At 36.5% G+C, this 19,599-nt stretch overlaps 1 long non-coding RNA gene across 1 annotated transcript in view; it reads right to left on the reverse strand.

Annotated features, from left to right (window-relative positions):
* LOC140664403 (uncharacterized) overlaps positions 1-19,599 on the reverse strand; it is a 118,340-nt gene that overhangs the window by 40,180 nt on the left and 58,561 nt on the right. The window lies entirely within an intron of this gene.

Raw genomic sequence — 19,599 nt, forward strand, 5'->3', positions numbered from 1 at the left:
ATTCAGCAAAGTGTTTGTGAAACGATCGACTTTAAACGCCCAAACAGTGATGCAGATATTTGCGTACAGATCAGAATTTTTCATTTCTCGCGCGATTGTCATTTTACGTTACAAGATGTATAAACTGATTTTTCCATTTTATGATATAAAATATATAGAAATTTATATCAGTACAAAGATTACACTGCTCTTACAAACTTCAATAAATCAAAGCAGCAATCTCATACATTTTGCAGTCATTATAGATATAATCGATGAAAAAAACATTTATTAATTGCAAAAATATAAAATATCTCGTCACGAAACTGTAAGAGGAAAGAGTTTTTCTTGCAGACAATTTTTTCACGGACACTCTGCCATTGCAAGTTTGGTCGCGATCATGTGATAGAAGGGATAAAATCACAAGACAACATAGCGAAAAAGATCATTGCGAGAATTAAATTAATTAACAAGGCACTGCCACACCGGACCAACAAAGCCGAAACGAATAATTGAAGGGAAAGAGGAAGGACAACACACATGCAGAAAGAGAATCAATAATTCTTTATCGATTTTCCATAAACAAAAAAGCTATAAAGAAGAGAAGTATATGAAGCCGAGGCCCTTCCACGTTTAACGAATGCGAAAGGAAAAGAAAAAGCAAATGAGAGAGAGAGAGAGAGAGAGAGAGAGAAAGAGAGAAAGAGAGAGAGATAAACAGAAGGAAAAGGAATGATACAATGCGAATTGTTTTTCTTCGGCAAACAACGTCTTTGTATACTCTATACCCGTGTTGTAAGGAGAAAAACCACGATTCTTGTATATGTACATCAATATCTCGATAGTAGCCGTAAGCCTAACTAGTGAGTGGCGGATTTGCGATAAGGCCAGAGACTCGAATGCAAAAACTGATATTCAGTTGCAAGTGATTGTGTGCACTGATATTTATTTATTTATTTATTTATTTTTTTTTAGTTTTTACTCGGGACCGAAAAAATATTTATTGTACAAGTTTATAGCTCAAATGCCATTTTGCATTCATTATATAACTTTCTCATTTACATAAATAGTATTTATGTAAATATATAATTGGCCGATACTATCTACTGAAATAAATAGTTTAATTATAAAAATATAGTGCCCCGAGATGTTTGAGTAATGCAATTTTCTTTCGTAGCAATAACAGCACGCAACTTTATTTCATATATAGTTCTAATTGTAAGTCACGAATCTACAAGAAGTAAAGAAAAAAAAAAAAAAAAAAAAAAAAAAAGATGGCAAGAATTTGCATATGTATGCGCGCCGGAAGCAAATCCGCGACACATTATTATTTAACATAATGTAGTGAGTTTTCGATGTCTTCGAGTATATTTACAGTTTGTACACGTATACACACAGTTATACGCAACATACATACATAACATATGCGCGCGCACAAATGACATCACTCACGGATTTACCAGAGATACACTATATCGATGGAGGAAGCGAGGACAATGGCAGGCATAGAACGGAAGAAGTTAACGTTTCGTCGGAGCAGGCGATAATGGCAGGCAGGACACAAAAAAAAAAAAAAAAAAAAAAATAAAAGTATAAATTACATGTTGTGGTGTAAGCAGTTCTTCGAATGTCGAATAGCGACGAATACGTCTGTAAATTTTTCGTAAATTCGCTCATTCATCAATTCCTATTTTCATTGTATACCGTTAACAAAACCAGTTTCATTGTAACCCGAGTTGCATCGGCACGTCATTGCCGCATCATTTGTAACAATACATGATTATATTGGTTAATAAAAGTTATCTAGACGTATAATGCGTTTTCTGCCTCTTTGAAATTATTAATCTTTATATTTCTGCCTCTTGTTTCTCCAGTCAAATTTATTACAGTTTCTATCACAAAAAAAGAAAAAAAGCATGCAAAAGTTATAAGAATTAATAGAATTTATAATTATGTTTATACATGATACGCGTAGTTTTTTTTATCTGTTTTGCGTACGCATATTTTGTGTTTCTCAAGTTTAAATATTATATTCTATATAGATAATCATCTAATCACGAATATATATGTATACTACATTACTATTATATTTAATTACAGATTATTGTATAAAATTTTTTTATATATAATATAGAGAAAGTTTTTAAATAATTTTTTTAATTCGCAGGTTTCTCTTAAATGGCCAGTTCGCACACACATACGAATGCCGTAGAGTTATTTCGATTTTTATAATTATGTAACTTAAAATATATTTCGATATGCTTAAAATACAGATCAACAGCCAGTAAATGACAGTCACGTAAGAGTCATGTATCTACTGCAGATACAAGTTTTCAAATATCAAATTTTTTTCCACACATTATACAATTTACATATGAAAATTCAACTTGAAAATATACTGAATTGAAAAATATTTACAATGAGAAAGATTTTAATTCGCTCTGAATATTATTGATAAAAAGTACACATGAGAGCGTGTAACACTCAACTGAATTTCATGTTCACCACGCGAGATGGTGGTTGTTTCTACCCGGGCTCAGGGACACAGTGCACAGTGATACAACTCCGTTGGTTCATATATTGTACAAATTATCATTAAGTTATTAACACCTTGCATTTAATATTTGTGTATACTCGGATGCTATCTAAACTTGCACGCGAGAGTCGCAACATCGGTGTTTAGATCTCGTGTACGCCTTGTGAATATAATCAGTTCGCGGTTGAAATTATTAGGTCGGTTGAATTATTAATCGTTGCATTATTAATTTGAAGATCGTATCGTGTCTGAGCCACCTGCGCGTATAAAGTATGTTAAGGACATCATCCAAATGAAATTTAACGATTTCTTTGCACGACATTTATAACATACATCCGCGTTACAGTTTAAACATTAATAAAAAGCTTTTAATATTTAACTTTTACATTACTTAACATTAATAGTTTTTCTACGTCTAGATATAGTTTTAGAAAAACACAAGTAACTTTACTTATATATTTTCACAATTTTTTAAAACATTCTTTTCACATATAAAAATTATTTTAGTACACATGTAAATAAGAATTATAAAAATATAGTATTTGGATGCAGAAGAAAAAAAAAACTCTTACATATATATTAATGTTCCTATACAAAAGACAATGTAAGAAAGAGTGCATGTAATTATGTAAAAATTATGTAAAGTATTATGAAATCGAACAAACCAAACACATGAATTAGGAATCGTAATTAACGAAATACACTCTAACAATAACAAGAATAACGCAAGCGAGCAACGAAAAGACGGAAGGCGCGCAACGTCGAACGGACGAAATTATGAACGAGATGGAAAACACGACTGGACCGAAGAAGAAAAAAAACGTACACAAATGCATATGTATGGTAGGCGCGACATCGCCAGAAGTGTTCGCTGGCTGGCTGGCATTGTAAACGACCGGTAAACAATTAGTCGCGCCGTATGGCGATGAATCATTATTAAAGACGACGATGACGAGAGCGACTGTCCTCAGGCGCTCTGTGGTCCCGGTCATTCGTGGCAGGCCTGGTTAACATACGACATTAATTTGCGTAAGGTGTGTTTTGGGGTGCTACTTGAAAAGACAGCAGCGGATGTGGGTGCGCAATAGAAAGGAGATGACGTACCGAAAGCAAGGAGGAGGAGGAGGAAGAAGAAGAAGAAGAAGAAGAAGAAGAAGAGAAGCATCGGCCCCGCGCCGGGGCCTCATTTGCCTTTCAATGTATACTGCTTCCCTTCGTCTTCTTCTCATTGTGCAACACGGAGCCATTGTCATGCCTCCGTATACCATGTATTACCTGCGCCTATCCGTATTCCTGTCGGCGTGGGTGGCGACCGCGCACGGCAGCCGCGTTAAAAGGCCGATTCCTAAAACATGTTTCAGATACTCGTGACCTGTTCGTGCCACGCATTTTCTCAGAATAATCGCTAAAAGAATTATATTCGTCTCCAACGTTCACCGCGACTATCGGGTAGAATCCGTGTTTACAGGTTGCTAAGCGAGACGTGGAATTATCATTGACAATAAGAAATATCAGGTGAATGTCATTGTAAGAAATTATAATGGTAAAAGAAAAATATTCAAATCTGTAATATATTTATAAGGGTGTGAAGAGACATTTAAAAAAAAAAATATTGCAAAAGCAAAGCACATTCATTTTTCTGCTTAATTTTGTCGAATAAAAAATAATATTTTAAGTACACGCTACAAACTATTTTTTTTTTTTTTCAATCACGAATAACCATTTCAATGTTGAGAATTTAACACATTTGCATTCTACAAAATTCTCTTTTAATTTCCAACTACTCATATTCCTCGCAAAGTATGGAGGCGATGTCTTCAGCTTGTTTAACTACGATCCATCATCGAGATAACGAGGCTACTAGGAATTCATCCCAAGTAATCCCGTGTTTGAAAGGCTGATAACATTCTACAACCGGGAGATTTCTCCTCATCAGTACGCGTGGTTGCGACGTCAAAAATCGCAAGTCTCTAGCATGCTTCCGGATACCCGACGGCTTTTCACTCTAGAGGCAACGTAATAGTCCGTATAATGGCGGTCGTCGGGTGGCGGGTGCGAGTCGATTCGATTCGATTCGATTCGACTCGACTCGACTCGAGGAAGCGAATCGACTCGAAGACGCCCCGGGCGGCTTGACGCAGCCGTGCGAGGTGAGAGACCACAGGCTGTTTGTACCGCTTAGGCTAATGAGGTACAGATGGTGATATTGTTGTGTGTGCGCCGTAAGGTGAACCGCAAGGGAAAGACGAAGAGACGCACGCACACGCAATGCATACGAATCCGGCGCAAGGTGGCTAGGAAAGGCGAAAGGGGTTGCCCTCGTTTGATTCGATCCTTATCTCGGCCAGCCGGTCGGTCCTGGCTACTGGCCGCGCCGATCGCTATCTCGTCGCCCGATACGCACCCTCCTTTTAACCCGGTGTTACCTGTAAAACCTGCGGCGCTCGAGTGCACACGCTCGCCTTTTTCGGCCTGGCCCGACTCGGCGCAGATGCGTCGCACTGCTTGCATACCGGCGCGTACAAGTCGATCCTCGCGCGATAATGCGTCGCCCCTGACTGATGTCCGGTCGTTTCGCGATCTATGTACGATACGATAAGAGCAAACGCTAAGATTTACCGCACGTTAGTAACGGCAGGGAAAGCTTTTGAAACGCTCGCTTTTCCATCTATTCCAAAGTACATATCTAATACGTTATCTTTAACCCTTATTCCGTACTGATGGATCATTTTTGTCTGTGATTTTTCTAACAACGTCAATTTCTTGGAAACAAATAATTATAAAATAATATATTTAAGTAAATTAGTTTTCAAATTTATTATTTTAATCTTTATTTATTTAGAATGTTCAAAGAAGGTATATACATCTTTTCAGATTTTTTTAAAACACTTTTACATATTAATAAACTTATCGAAAATATCACCTGTAGTTAGAAGGTGCCAAAAATAACAATACGGAGTAAGGGTTAATTATTTTTACATAAAAAAAAAAAAAGATAAACACATTTTTTCTAAATCATTTTTTAAATAAAAGTATCTTTAATATTTCGAATATAAATAAGGCTCCTAATATTTACAAACAAGTAACTATCAACTTGACGAATAAGAGCTATACGCGGAAAGAATTATCTTTAATTATTTTTATATAACGCGAGGAGAGAGGCAAAAAGAAAAAGTAAACTTATTAACTATTTGAGCTATACGATCTGTAATAAATGCAAAACGTGTCATTTTTTTATTTTTAATATTCTTTTTTATATTGTACGTTTCATAAAACTTTTGATAACAAAGATATCTGCATGTAAAAATACCTAAAACGAATTGAATAGAACGGCTGAAATCGGCGAAACGAGAGCAAGTTAAAATGAACAGTCGCGATTTCACACCGCGACCGTGATCTGTGATTTCACGGCAGCTGCTCGCGAGGCAGGAAGTGAGACATCATACGTGTGCGCTGGCTAACTTTCTTGCATAATGTGAAATCGGGAACGGAACACGTTGGCCGCTTGTCTTTACAACGGACAATCGTCAATGAAGGAACAATGAAACGATGAATCGTTCTCAAGTTGACGTTCGGCGCACAGAGAGTGCTTCAATTGATTCCTCCAAAAGGATAAAATTATTTAAAATTTCGAATATAAGGCTCTTAATATTTACAAACAAACAATTATCAACCTGGCGAATAAGAGCCATACGCAGATGTTGTTTTAATTTTCGCGGAAAAAATTAATTTCTAAGAAATTTACGCATAAACATCTGCGTATGGCTCTTATTCGCCAGGTTGATAATTATTTGTTTGTGGATAAAATTATTTCTTACAACGAATAAAATATCTTTGTGTAAAAATAAAACATAGTAAGAAAAAAAATAATACAGAATATAGCCTCTTCTTTTAATAAAAGTGCAAAACAAAAATTATTAGTTTACTTAAATAGTTGTTGCTTAAATATTTATTAAGGTCGCGAATCATCAAAAGATATACGAATGAATTTAAAACTTTTAAATAATTATATATGCATTGGATTGACATGCATATTATACGTCACAGACTCGTCGCGAGTAATCCAAAGGCGATAATAGTCTCGATTGTTGTTTGCACTTTTCTTCAAAGGGGAAAGGGCTTCCGTTTAGGGGCGGAATAAGTGCATCCTTAATTACCTTTTGACTCGGACCGATAAAAGGATAATAGGATCTTCCCTCTATTTCCGTTCTCGTCTACGGGCCCAATTTTTTAATAGTCGTCATTACGGTCTTTCTCGACATAGACGAGCACCGGAGATGTAATCCGTGGGCATCAAACTGGAACGTTTCGCGTTCGGTATAATGTAGACAGGATGCTAATTTGATTATTAGTCCGATTGCGGCAGTTATGAATCGCAAAACTGCTAGATTGCGGTAATCACTATTTTCCGACAGCGCGCGCTTTCTTATCGCGGGAAACACCGAACGCCATAATTACGAGCGTTTAGCTATAAGAACAATATGTAGAATATGAGTTCCACGGAAAAATAATACTCGAGTTTCGAAACCAGCCGATCGAATTAATTGTTTTTATTCGCGTCACAAGTATCAAAGTGGAAAATTGCATTGTCAGTCGTGAAAAATATTTCTGCGAGCGCAACGAGATATTTTTATAGTCGCGGACAACAAAATTTGAATTTAAAAAAATTTCGCCGAAAAATATATTTCTATGCAAAAATATCCAAACACAAGTATATCTACATAAATTGTCGACTAACTAGAAACTGCGATGAAAAACAGCATTGTGAACATCAGGAATATATTTATAAGGCCGGCTTGTCGGCTCGTCGTAAATTCCGGACGAGACTTTTTACAGGTAGCACGAAATAACGTAGGTGGATGCATAAAGTAGGTGGACTGCACTTATCTACAACCCCCGTGCGAATGTAGCGGCGTACTTAGGTTAAATTACCGGTAGGCACACGTGCAAGTGCCATTAGTTTTCTCTCGTGCGTACGGCACCATGACTGGGCAAGGCATTAGCGTTTCATACGCGTTTATGCAAATATCTCTCGACTTTAAGAACGCCGCAACGACTGGAGATTGTGAGTGTGCGGCGACAGCGCGAAAAATCGCAAATACGACAGTCGCAAAGTCCGATTACGCTTGTTAACGGCACGAACGATGATTTTCCAACCTAACGGATCGTCTCTGTACCTTTATGCATATAAACTAGAAAAATAAAAGTAGAAAAGGTAGATGTTGATCAGGTTTTCTTAAATATTCTTATATTTAAAGAAAGAAAATATATTATAATTTTTTCCTAATTATATATATATATATATATATATATATCTTGAATCTTCTTATAATTTTCTATTTATAAATTGATTTTAAAATTCTTTAAATTTTGTTTCCCTTCCGAAACATGATTCTATACATGTCGTCTTGACAGAACCATGATTGAAAGTAACCTTGTCAAATTTTGTCAAATGATTAAATTAGACAAACCTAGATGCAAATTCTTGAATTACTTTTTGCGATGACGATAGAGAGTTAAAGGGCTTAAAATTTGGAGATGTCCTAGCTGTAAATGCATCTAACTGTGCACTCACGATCTCTCGCGAGTTCCGCGGACTATCGATCTTCTCACGGTTTCTCTTCTTGCGGTCTAGGGAAGACGAGAGAGAAAGGTAGAACTCGTGAAACCGCGCCGGAAGATAGATGAGGGAGACCGATCGCTCGAGAGACAGGAGCGACGAGGAAGAGACTTCTCCGGAGGCGACGGGGGAGGGGGAGAGAATACAGAATCAAGAGGGACGAGGAGAGGACAGGGAGAAGAATTGAAAGAAGTTATGAAAATAAGGCGAAGCCGGAAGGGGGCGTACGATATGCGCATGCGACGATCGACACGCAAGACAGGCGCTCTAATTTTAGATCTTGTCACTCTGACGCCAGCTGGCGTGCCCCTCCCCGTCTATTACACGCGTTTACGCACACACCACACACGCTGTAGCCGGCGAGCGCAGCGCAATACAGCGCAGCGCTCGCCGGAGAGCGCAGACTCTCTCTCTCTCTCTCTCTTTCTTTCTCACACGCTCAGCGCGACGCATATCCGACGTGCACGTCACGATCGCGCACCAGCAGCCTCACGCACGGATGCGAAATGCGCGAGAGATGGATGCTTACCCGACTATTACGTGCGACTCGATCATATACGCAGGACGTGCGTAAAAAAAACCGCAGAATGACCTCGCGAACACCTCCTCTCCATATGTCCATCTGCGCGCCACCGACTGTTCCCGAACCGGGAGCAGTCATTTAAATACGAAATTCCCATAACGAAAAAAGAAAGGCAAGAGGGTAGATCTCGAGTTTCATTAGATTTCTCTTTGTAAAATCGTATCTGGATGAAGCGATATTTCTCAATACGCATTTCATATAAATTATAACAGTAATAATCTTTTACTTCGAAGACTTGAAAATTGTGCATCATATCTAGACATTAATATGAAAAACTCGTTAAACAAATTAGAAAAAAGTGTGGAAACAAGTATGCTCTTGTCGTTTAAATTTATGTAAAGCAAACATTAATTCCACCATAAGTCAGTCCGCTTAAACATTAATTGCAAATAAAATAAAAAACTTGATATCTCCGAGCGCCGATGAAATAATTATGAAGGTAACGGTAGAGGTGAAAATATGCGATTTCCATTTCTGAGATATTAAAATAATTGCTATCATTACACATCACGTTGGATGGTCGTTACCAACAAGAAGTCTCGAGTTGATCTAAAAGTCTGCGCAATTTACTGGTATGCATGTATTTTTTTCTCGCCCTACTGCGAGGAAGTGCACGCATGTCTATGATTGCCAGTTGAACACGCGGGTTTAACGTCATCCGTCTTGTTGTGAGGAATGTATCACGATACAAAAATTAAAAAAATTATTAAATTTAAAGTTATAATATGATGTTAACAATTCTGGCCAACGTTTCGATCAGATTTTTTCTGATCTTCAGCGCATAAATGAATTATTGCTCTAATGTCAAATATTTTATTGTTATAATATTACAGAGCCTTTACGTTACTAATTAATAATCACTATTATAAACATACTATACTGACATTTAGTTGACGTATAATCGTCAAATTATTTTGTTAAATTTAATTAAATCTTAGTTCACTTTTTGCTCTCTACAATCATTACACTCTCTTAATCAATTATATTCAATTATCTAATTTCTTATCGAAATAAAAATTTTCTGTTCTTCTATAAAAGGTTAAAAGGTGTTTTTTGCGTCCACTTTAGAAAACGCTATGCATAGGAAAACAGGTAGTCGCTTAAGAAAGAATCTCGTAATTTATACACTTAACACGTGCACCTGCCGAGTCTACCGTCCAGACTTGGCAGGGCAGAGCAACTCAATCTTCCGTATCCGGGAAAGCGCGCAGATCCGAGTCCACGTGCAAAGTTATTACGCAAATCGTAAACGGCCGTGAGGAGGTGGACGACGTAGAAGAAGGCGAAGCGAGTCGCCGAAGAATAGGCTGTAATTTCGCGAGGTGGCGTCGCGCGATTCATGAGCTAGATCAGCTCGATCTCTCGATAAATTGCGGCCTGTATAAAACAGGGAAGGAAAGACGAAAAGATAGAGAGAGAGAGAGAGAGAAAGAGAGAGAGAGAGAGAGGGCATCCGTACCCTTTTCTCCCGAGATATATCTTACATGAACGTTGTATCTAACGGGGCGCGCTGATGGGAGAGCGGAGGGAAGGACGGATGATATCTTCGCTCTAAGAGTTCCGTGGCAATCGGGAATGGAAAGAAGGCGCACTCATTGGACCTTCACTTCCTCTCATTGTTCTCTCCTATCGTCTCCTTTCCTTCGCGCTACCGCGAAGGCGCTTTCTCAGCTCGCCTTAATTCGCCTGACCGTATTCAGGAGAGAAGGAAGAGAAGAAGGGGAGGAAGGGAGGGAGGGAGGTGGGAGGTGGGACCCGGTGGTAACAGTGTAACATCCGATTAGCTCATTATGCGAAGATCGACGTTGATAAATTCGACGCGTTGGCCGCTCGAAATACGCGGTTGCGGGCGATTCCGCTCTGGTCGTTTCGCGTTATGCTACCAACACGCTCTCGTGGCTTCCGACAGATATTCTCCATGAGAGAACGATTGTCGATTATTTCTCGTAGTCTAGCGGTACCGTTGCAACTACAAGGTGACGCTGACAATGAGTTTCCGGAGACATTATGAATATCTATTATGAATATCGTTAGGAACACATCGAAAAGGAGATGACATTTTTTTTTTTTTAAATTAACTATATAAATAAAGAAAGCCCGCAGAAAATTTTCAAATATCTAAAGTGAAATATTTTAGTGAAAAATTATTATGACATAAGACAGTTTTATACATATGTACACATTTAATATATTTTAATTTAAAAATATCTATCTATCAAATTTTTACGCAGTTTCCTGGTTATAATAGGTATTATTACGTAGATTGCTGTAAAAAATGAATGTTATGTAAACAGATGTATGCATTTTCCAAGTGAAAGTCAATTCTTTTTTACTCGTACGATATTTCACGAAGTATCAAATTCATAGTAATTAATGTTGTATCAAGTTTTTCTTGGATACCGTGTTCGGCTCGTTAAAAGACAACAGGTGTAGATATGCAGGTACGGTTGTTAATGATCCAAGGTTTTTCCGATATAACCAGGTGCATACTCTCAAGTGGTAAAAACCAGGTGAGAATCAAGGCTACGCGAGAAAGTTTGCAAAGAAATCTGGCCAGATTGATTAATTACGACCAATGATTACATCAATTTACGCAAATATCAATTTAATATTAATCGTAAAACGATATAGCCGCACTCAAAAAAATATTTTGCTAATGTAGATAGATTTCTAGATGTCTCAATTAAAACTTATCGCTATACTTTTTGTATCTGTTAGAATATTGTTTGTCACGTATAAAATTTATAGCAGCAATATTCTAGCGATACCTCTAGAAAATTTAGATCCTATTGCCAAATATTAATCACAAATATAATTGTTCTTGATAAATAGGCCTTAAAGATAGGCATCGCGGAAAAATTTTCCGTCTAAATCACACTAATAGGACGGATATAAATTCTGTCTCTGTCATTTAAATTGATTAAGTGCAAAATATATGATCAGTATCACAGTATTTGCCAATAATTTATCTGTTTCAGTTAATTTTTTACACCTAGAAAATTTTTGTTCAAGTTGCAAGATCATTTTTTTGAATGCGATATTCCGAAGAATTTATCAATAGTTTTTTTGCGTTAAAAAGTACAATATTATTCTCACCGTAATCAACAATACGAGGACTGAGAAAATAGGATGGGAGGAGTTTAGCATATTCTTAGAAATCTCTCGGGGAACAATCAACGGCGCATCGATCCGCATTCTCAAGCCGTCCAGAACCGCCCATCGTTTAGAAAGTTTGGGCGGAAAGAAGGCCCCTTTGTACGCGATACAACGTCCGATTAGCTCTCGACGACGGCGACGCGTAGATCGCGGCGATAAATTCGCCGCAGCTGGTTGTACGCGCGCGAATCGTACGATCGCGATCTCTCACCGCCACCTTAACGGTAACATCTGGCCGCGGTTTCGGCGCTTAGCGGTCTCAAGGACCGCAGATATTTCGCTGATGCGGTGCGTGCGTCGGTAGGCAGGTATTCGGCAGGTGGTGACCTACCTGTCTGCCCGCGGGCCGGAAGCGGAGGTGGAGAGATTCAGTGCAAGGCTATACGTCATCGCCGAATTATCCTTTATCGCGGACTCGGCGAAAGAGTCAAATTACGGGCCTTCGGCCTTATTTTTATGATTTCGACGAGGCCGTGTACGATAGAAGCAATCGGCAGATAAGAAAGGTGCGCGATCTTCCATCATAAATCATTTATTGTCCGGATACGAGCGATAAACGGACTTTTTTTTATAACGAGATTTATCTAACAAAAGTTTGCAAAATAATGAACTTTCATATTTATTAATCTGCCGTTTATCAATACACACTGTTTTGTTTAATTCTAACCATTCTGACAAATTACTGAATACATGTCAAATACAAATTATTCATGACATGTTTGAGGATTAGTCTTGACTCGTTATCGATGTATGCCATTCATCATTCACATCGATAACGCGAAAGCCATAACGCCCCTGATCTCCGGGGATTATCATCATGTTACTTCCTGTAGATTATCTCCGGACTCCGGTAGTTTACAAAGGGAAATGCGATGAGAAACACTCGGCAATTAACTGTACCGCAGCCTTTCGATTGTCTTTCTTGCTATTTAGATGCAAAAACGCTTAAAATTTTAATAACATGGTAAATGTCTTATCGTCAGGATAACGTTTTGTGTTTTAATATAAAAATTTAAATAAATCAAAAATAAAATCAAATTAAAATAATTTTATCCTATAAATATCAAATTCATAAATCTCTATTTAAATAAAAAATTAAATATTTTTTAAATCAATTTTCTGCTAAATAATGTTACAACGAATAAGCTTTCGCGAATATATCGTAATATGTTATGCATTTTTTTAACAGAAGCACTTTTTTACACAATAAGATTTCAAGTGAAAAAAATATTAAAATAAAGATGCCGCGGAAAGTAAGCTTCTCTTTAGCGGCGAGAATCCCGCATGAATTACTCAACCTAGGTATAAGTTTCATTTCTCCACAGCCGCGGCATCTCTGATCGATTTTCTCCATGAATCTTCTATAAATTGCGTTCTATCGTTGTAAAGCGTTATCGAGAAAGTTGACGAAAATGTCTCGATACGCATCCTAGCGGCTGTATGACGTATTATACGTTTTGTTTAATCCTTAAACATTGGCGCACATTTATATACAAAAATTTGTATATAACGTAATAATTCTGAAAAAAGTATTTCATTTAACATCCAATAATACTGCTTAAAGTTTACAAAAATTGCGTTGAACGTCATCAACACCTCATCCCTTATACTTAACGATTAGAAGCGAAAACTGCAAAGTTTTTACAATTTGCATCTTTTCTTTCTCCCGCATATCGTGCCTCAAGTTATTCAGTAAACACTGTCGAGTTGCAATTCATTGGATTAAATTTTTATTGTCGCTTGTCTCGCGTACGTGACTTTTTAACCCGTCCCGTCCAGTAGCACTATTTATCACGGTGCACGCAAGCTGCGCGATCGCATAAATAACTACGATTGACGTATGTGCGACGCAGCCGTTAAGACGTTATTATTTAAAACTACATTTTTGCATCGCGCGCACGCATACGCGATATCGATCAAGGTTCACGACAAAAAGTTATTTTGCAAAACCAATACGAAATATTTTGTTCCTTCAATAATAATAACCGATATTAATAAGAATTAACATTTTACAAGACATATGAAAGCATTGCGTGCAGACAAACAAGTAATTATAATTGTAGATGCATATTAAAGATTAAATAATAATTAATTGTATATAAATATGAATTTAATTATTATTAATTCTTTTATTAATATTATTAATAAATTATTATTAAATATTGTTATTAATTGTATATATATATATATAAATAAAAACAAGAATGCCTATAACTATCAAAAAAGTATGAAACGACCAAGACAAATCTCTTTAATATTACACTCAAAAAATATTTTGCTAATGTAGATAGATTTCTAGATGTCTCAATTAAAATTTATCGCTACTTTTTGTATCTGTTAAAATATTGTTTGTCACGTATAGAATTTATAGCAACAATATTCTAGCAATACCGCTAGAAAATTTAGATCCTATTGCCAAATATTAATCACAAATATAATTGTCCTTGACAATAGGCCTTAAGATAGGCATGGTGGAAAAATTTTCTGTCTAAATTACACTAATAGTACAGATATAAATTATTCTGTCTCTGTCATTTAAATTGATTAAGTTATGCAAAATATATCACAGCATTTGCTAATAATTTATCTGTTTCAGCTAATTTTTTACACCTAGAAAATTTTCGTTCAAGTTGCAAGATCATTTTTTTGAGTGTACATATCGTATAGCAGAGATATATTTCAAAGAAATTTCGATGGCACACAAAATTCTAAATAAAATTCGATCGCGAATTATAGATTGCTTGAAGCGAATGTAATCGTACGCTAAATCGAAAAATCACAGCTGCAAAGAAGACACGTACATACACGCGCAGATATATATGTATACACACCGTTTTGGCCGAAAAATGCATTTATGGACAACACACGCGCACCCTCGCCGGACTTACGGCGAGTGTTGCGTAATAACAACGTGCCTGGGCTACCACCGACAATTATGGGCTTGACCAATTCGCAGATCAAACAGGATGCGAATCGATCGAATCGGCGGAGCCAGCCGGGCGCGCGTGCAATTACCGGAACAGCCTCTCGCATACGGCGGCACGCACCGGATACGCGCGGCCGCGGCCGCGGCCGCGGCGAAGGCGCCGCAATGAGAATTCATGAATTAAAGGCTCGCGCGCCATGTGCCCCGAGGCACCGCTAACACGCGGTCTCCCAAGAATCCCGACCAAGAAGCCCACCTGTTTCGTGTCCACCCGTTCGCGTCCCTGAGTTACCGCTCCAGTTGGCACAGATGTTCGTTTAACTTCGACTCTGGGCTTCTCTCTCGCCGTTTAGCCCGCGTGCAGCCGTCTCTTTTTGTCTCTCTCTCTCTCTCTCGACGGTGCATTCGCCTCCTTATACCTTACGGCCCAAGCGCCACCGAGAGTTGAGCGTGCGAGCGAGAAGGGAAACGGAGGAACACAGAAGACGGAAGCAAAATTGATAGATGGATAAGAAAGAAATCAAATGGACGGACGAATATGAATAGGCTGTTTTTCTTTGACAGTAGATTTTCTAGTTGATTTGGACTCGATTTTTCTTTAGCAAAAATGTCAAAGGAGATCGTTATTCCTATCATGTATTTTTGTGATTCAAATTAAGGTTTTATTAACTTTATCTAAAAAAAAAAAAAAATTGAAAGATGTAGCTTTATTAGTCTTTGAACTTTACAAAATTTAATTGCGAAAAGCTCTTTTTTCAATCGCCTATAATTCAAAAATTATTAATGTCTTCAGACTTTTGATTAAAAAAAAAAAAAGTTGTCTTCATAAGTTGACCGGAAAACTGCTATTAGAAACATTCGTTTTAAAACACTTCGCATAACTATTAAAGCGAAGCTACAATATGTGGTATTCTTGGAAAGACTTATTTGACATAATAATTTGGCAAGTTGTGCAGAAAATATGATATATATTTGCGTTATATGAAACATCTGTCACATCGACCTCGTCAACATTTGACAAATTCTTTCATCAATTCGAAATCAATTTATGGCTTGAATTTAAATTTCGTTAGAGCAAAATTTATATAAAATTAACTAAATAATTATAATCGTTATAAAACAGTTTAAAACTTCTTTTTCAATCAATAAATTATTTAAAATTACTAAACATTTTAATTTTTTTCAACCTATTTATAATACGCACACATAGAGATTTGTCAGTTGCTGACAAAATATACATCCTATCTAAAAATGACATAAGTTAACAAACGCATGCGACTGTGATGTACGGATATGCGAATATGCGAGCGCGTACATCTGTCGAATACCAAGAATGAGAGAGAGTAAAAGGTAATATCCCGGCACATTGTCCAGACAAATGTCTCCCTACGAATAGAAGGGTGGGGATAAATGCGTGTATAACAGACGTTTGATAATTAAATGCAATCAACCGACAACGACAACGACAACGACAACGACAACGACAGGATGTGACGTGAACTGATCCAGCATGGCTGCGCGGCTTTTTACGCGCCTATATATCGTTCTAATGTGTAATTTGAAGGTGTTCGACGCGGTTGAACAAGCTAATCGCATGACGGATGCCGATCAGGAAACGCGACGGCGCGGCCTTCGATTTCCAGGATATTATTTTCTTTCGCGGAAATCACTATATGCCACGATCGAGTCACGAACGATACTCAACGAAAGCAGCGAGGAGCGCGCAACGTATGTGTAATCCCACGCTGATTCTATACTCGATTATTTCAGAAACGTACTGTAAGTTGTAAATTAGAAAAAAAATTCTTATATAACAAATATATATATATATGTAAAATTTTAAGTAGATTATAACAATTACAAATGTTTAAATAAAATTCAAAAGCCATTTGCAAACAAATAACGATTCGTATTCTACTTTTAGCCAAACATATTATATTATACATAGTGTAATATAAGATTTTATAAATACAATCGATATAAATTTGATAATATAAAATCACTCAGTAAAACAGTGACATAAGATTTCAGAGACACTGATTTCATTTAAGCGAGTATTGTATCTCACATATGTTATAACATTCTTTGCGAATTATTTATATAGATATGAATATTGTTAAAAAAATACTAAATAATATTTTTTTAAAGATATAAATATGTATATTTAAATATACTTTAAATAAATAGAAATCATCAGTGGATTAATATTAATATACATTAATTATAACGTAACTTTTAATTGAGAATTTAAAAAAATGTGCAAACACTTTTTATGACGATAATTTTTTTCCTTAATTTTTTCTCGGCATATATATATATATATATTATTAATATATTAAGCCTTCAATAAACTGACTTCAAGAAAATGCTCGAAATTACATCGACGTTATAATAGTGCAAATAATTAAATTGTACAAAATTTGGTATATAAGTAAATAAATTGAGAGAATGACACTCTTGCTTAAGAACATAAAAATACATCGCAGAAAAAAAATAAATAAATTATTAATAAATGTAGAAATAAATTATTAATGAAAATAAATTATTCATTCATTTGTTTAATCCTTCGTTACGTTTTTGTCAAATTCACACCATTTTATGAGACATAGAGACGAGTAAAGGTATATTTATTTTTCTATCTGATTTAACAAGGAACACTGTGTGACATCGCCCATATTTTTCTACCATCAATACATCATAAGTGACTCTCTATGGCTCCCGATCTTTCAAATTAACCAATTTTATACCGACGTTAACGACGCGAGCAGTTTGTTTAGGCATATCAATGCGCGTGGTCGTCGGTCGAAGAAAAGAAAGCATGGGCGAGACATCGATCGCCACCTTTAAAAAAAAATCAACAGCGGGTGGAATTGATCAGCTACCGTGTGTTTCTGCATCTGCTCCTCCTTAGTCAGCCTTTATTATAACTTAGGAGTACAAAAAGTTCCTCCACGCGCATTAGTTCCACGTATCCGATCTTCACGGTGCATATATTGACGAGCGATAACGATCCGATCCAACTCGCTTCAGAAAAAGCCTAACTATCCCTTTTATATTCCATCGAAATACTAATCGAAGGAGTAAATAAACACTACTCGTCTTTCTAAAACGGGAAGAAATTTTGCGTAAATTGGACGAAATTGTATAATAATTTGTTTTCGAAGCAAAGTTTTTATATTTATTTAAATCAAATAATGATTTTTTTACAAATAATTAGGAATATCGTTTAAGTAAAATAGAAGCATCAAAGTGAAGCAATATATCAAACAGAAAAATAAAATATATTTTACATTAAAGCTTGTATAAAACTAACCTAATTGATTTAAACTAATCAATTTATATTTCTAAATTTAGAGGAAAAGTTTGCAGAATATTTTCTAAAAAAAAACAAAAAGATAAACCTACTTTATCATACACGGTATACTCGTACATGTCAAAAAAAAGATCAAGGCACGTCGCGATCATTTGTATCTTTACGCATCCACACGCACGTGTATCCTAAGTGGCTGAAAGTGGCGGAACATGCGTGACACACACGGTGAGGCACCGGTGAAGCATTATTATGCGTGTATATATCTCTATGTATCGAAAAGGGTTGAGCGCGCGGTGCGGTGGTGCTCTGCCGCGAGTAGAGGCCCGATAGATTCCTCACGATAAGCCGGTAGACTGGCCCACTAAATTCATATGCATGAACCCTTATTATATGGTATTAGCTATGCGCACAGGTGGTTGCCTCGACTAGATACGATACGATACGGTCGTTCGTTTAATGTGTAACACTGTTCCCAAAGTATGCGAAGCCACTGACGCAGTTGATGACTGCGTCACGTGCGTTATCATAAGTCAATGATATGGTATGGTTGAATTCATTGTGCGATCAGGTGATTAACGAGACGCTCGACTGCGGTGACTTCGATTTACCGAAAAGAAAAAAAATGTTAGATCAACATCTTGTTTATATGAAAAAAATGTGCGAGAATCGAGAGAATATATAGAATATCGTTTCGATCAAAATGATACATTAGCGATTGCGATTAGGGTAAACTAGGATATGATGGCCGTAGGTTGTCACTTTTTCAATAATCGCTACATGGTGCGCTTTTTTAGTCATTATCAAAGATAATTGATATTTACAGTAGTTTATGTGCATACATTATTCGAAATAACGATATTGTGAATTTTATATCATATTTTTACTTTTGACTACCCGCAAAGTTTTTCATGCGTCCACTAAAAACTGTTATAACGTATCGAATAAATTACAGTTAAGCTATCGTAATCGACGTTAGACATATTATAAAGATATGTAAATTATTATATGACCTATAATTTTTATTTTCGTTTTTACTATTTTTTTTATAAATATTATGGCCATCTTTTCGTTACCTATGGTCATCTTTTCCTTAAAAGTTGGATAAGATGGCCAATGCTTATGTTATACTATTTTGATAATATAAAATTTCTATTAAATATTTTTCTTTTAATTTCGATAATATTACGTAATTTAAGCTTCAGTGAAGATAATATACCAAACGCTGTTAAAAAATAATAAAAATAAAAGTTTTTTGCATTTTAAAAAACGATGGCCATCTTAGCCGAGTTTACCCTATGATATTTAGATTCTATATCGTTGAAGGAATACTCTGACTTCTCGTGACGTGTATAACGAACGAGGATATTGGGGTTAATAGCAAGCGTTACCGCTGCTGAATTTCGGTGCACGCGAAAAGATCGCGTCGAGACGTTTTTCCATAAGCCGTTTTACATAAAGCCGACGCACGTCACACGCGGCCGGTAAT

Source organism: Anoplolepis gracilipes, chromosome 4, assembly GCF_047496725.1.
Source record: "Anoplolepis gracilipes chromosome 4, ASM4749672v1, whole genome shotgun sequence".
Taxonomy (NCBI): domain Eukaryota; kingdom Metazoa; phylum Arthropoda; class Insecta; order Hymenoptera; family Formicidae; genus Anoplolepis; species Anoplolepis gracilipes.